Raw genomic sequence first — 2,612 nt, forward strand, 5'->3', positions numbered from 1 at the left:
CTCTACTTCATATCTTATCTCTTAATTTCTCAATTCAGATTCGTGAGACTGTCTGGTCGCGAGCAGCACGTGATTGATGGGCGCGTCACAGAGGATACGACTCTCTAACCTAAGTGTCTACAGGACCTATGTCCTGGTGCTCTGATACCAAATTTGTCACGACCCCAAATTAAGCCGTGACTAACATTGTATGACATGTAATGCATAAACGAGAAATTCAAGGAAATCATTTGTTTCAAAAGAAAAACGTATCTTTATTAGAAGGACATAAGTGCCTAGGTAAAAAAAACAAGGAAAGGAACATGTGAGACAAAGTGTACTATTTAGTAAACTAGACTGACGCCCCGGGACACGCTTCCTCTGTGACAACCCACATCGATCGACGCGCCCTCTCTTGACTCGACGCCTCACGTACCTGAAAAAAAAAGTATAAAGGGAATGAGTATAAAAATTATACTCAGTAAGCCACCTACTTGTAGGCTCTTACCGCACCCTAAACTTAGCAGACGATCACGGACTTTCCTTTGGCTCTAGAACAACTGAAATCGGGCCTTACCTCATTAGGGCTTACTCTCTTGGAACTTATCTCTTTGGACTTCTTTGGTTCCTAGACCTTTTATTTAAACCCATAGAGTTCCTTTTATGCTAACCTGTGTTGGACTGGTGCCTTACGAGTGGCTACCTCGGCATGGGTATGAGATTATCTGGGGTCTTGCCTAGGAAGTGAGCTGCAACCCCCTAGACCCATGATAATCCCCCTGTATTTGGGAGGGCTACCTCCCCTATTCCATCCAGCTAAACGGTCAATTACGACGTGGGTATCCCGTTTCCCATACTAAACGGCTATCGAGCAGTCGACTCCTGATCAGGAACCCGCTGGTCCCCCACGAAGCTATATCACCATCCACACACAAGTAGCCTAAGGGTACTCTAAGGATGTTTCATGTGCCGTGATGGTCTGATAAACTAATAGGGAAATGTTAAGTCTATCCCTCGATGGCTTGTCGCTCTAACCATAATCTTCTAGTCTTATTCATAAAGGTGGCCATAAAAATAACCGAGTACGTACATAACTACTATCCAAAAACCTCAAACACATTTCATGCAAAGTAATCATACAAGCTCGACGGGGTGATAACATCCATCAACTCCCGGAGCACAGAGTTCGCAATTTTCCCATCCTCCATTCAGCATGAAAACATACACATGCATATTCAACGGGAACTAAAATCATATCAGCAGTATCCAAGTAACTCTCATAACAAATCACAAGATACATTCAACGTTCAATAAACTATTTCCTACGATCATTAACGGGAAAGCTAGAACCTAAAATATTCAGACTAGCATGCATGCATTCCAAGCGGTTCCTACAAGTAATACTTCCTAAAAATCCGTGTGGTGACTTACCTGGATGGCGCGTGTCCTTAAGCAGCGTTTCCACCCACTTAACGTATCGAGAGGCGGTGATTTTCCTTCAATTTGGTCCTATTTCAATCAGAATGGGTTTAGGATTGGAAATCTGGAGGAAAATTGGGAAAACAGAAACGAACGGGCCAAAAACAAGCTTACACGCGCTTCCACGCGCCAGCCACGCGCTGGGGAACAACCACTCGCGGGTTCCACGCGCGAGTGTCACGCGCCCAGAGATTCTGCAGTCGCGGGTCGCGAGTTCGGGTCGGAAGCGGTGATTCGGGTGGACCGCGGGTCGTCAACTGGTTTCGGTTCGCCGTGCGGGTATCGGGTCAGCCAAGGAGCGCGGGTCGGGTCGCGGAGCCAGGGACGCGTGTCGCAGGAGCGCTGGAGCCGCGTTTTCCCAGGCGGCGCTCGACGCGTGTCCGGGGGCGATTGGCGCACGCGGCCCTCTGGTTGGTTGACGCGTGGCACACCGGCGGCTTCTCTCTCCTCCTACCAGAAAATCAAGGCTTCCGATTAGTTTTTCCGAGGTTTCTTTCCATTTTCTATCTTTCGATTCTTAACCCAAACAGAGGTGGTTTCTTCAACAAAGTTATAGATCATCTATCAACCTACGTGCCAATATTATTTTCTTGATTTTTGCTTAGTCACACGATGAGTTTCGAGCGTCGAAAAGAGGTTCGGTAACAACCTTACCGTTCTTGGATAGTCTCTCAGATCTCGTCGTTTCGTCCGTTTCCCTCACCAAGATCGGCAGCGAATCCTCCCTGGACAAAGGTAGTAGACTTAACCATTCTACTCCTAAACAAAGATCTAAGATCTGGAAGGTATAGTTCGAAATCTTACTTTGCGGGTTTTCTTTCTGATCTTGAGGAAGGAGGAGGAAATCTCCACACGAGTTCTTACTTCACTCCAAGAAGGGCTCCAGAGTACAGGTCTTGGTAGGAAATGGATTCCGTCGGCGACTCTCCGACGAGAACTCCGGCAAACCAGTTTTCTCTCTCAAACTTTCTCTCAGTTCTTCTCTCTCACTCTTCTTCTTTTGCAGGTAATCTGAGGAGGACGCTCAAGACCCCTATAATGGGCTGAGGGGTAAAATGTCCTTTTTGCCCCTCAACCGTTTTTTTTTTTTTTTTTTTTTTTTTTTTTTTTTTTTTTTTTTTTTTTTTTTTTTTTTTTTTTTTTTTTTTTTTTTT

At 45.7% G+C, this 2,612-nt stretch overlaps 1 long non-coding RNA gene across 1 annotated transcript; it reads right to left on the reverse strand.

Moving 5' to 3' along the window:
* Nucleotides 1-296: 296 nt before the first annotated feature.
* LOC111445637 lies at nt 297-2,603 on the reverse strand. The gene is made up of 3 exons (XR_002710885.1): nt 1,573-2,603; nt 1,411-1,488; nt 297-415 (listed from the first exon to the last, which is right to left on the reverse strand). It is a non-coding gene; the product is annotated as an uncharacterized LOC111445637 (long non-coding RNA).
* Between the last annotated feature and the right edge of the window lie 9 nt (nt 2,604-2,612).

The sequence above is a fragment of the Cucurbita moschata genome, unplaced genomic scaffold (genome assembly GCF_002738365.1).
Source record: "Cucurbita moschata cultivar Rifu unplaced genomic scaffold, Cmos_1.0 Cmo_Scf00007, whole genome shotgun sequence".
In the NCBI taxonomy this organism is placed as follows: Eukaryota; Viridiplantae; Streptophyta; class Magnoliopsida; order Cucurbitales; family Cucurbitaceae; genus Cucurbita; species Cucurbita moschata.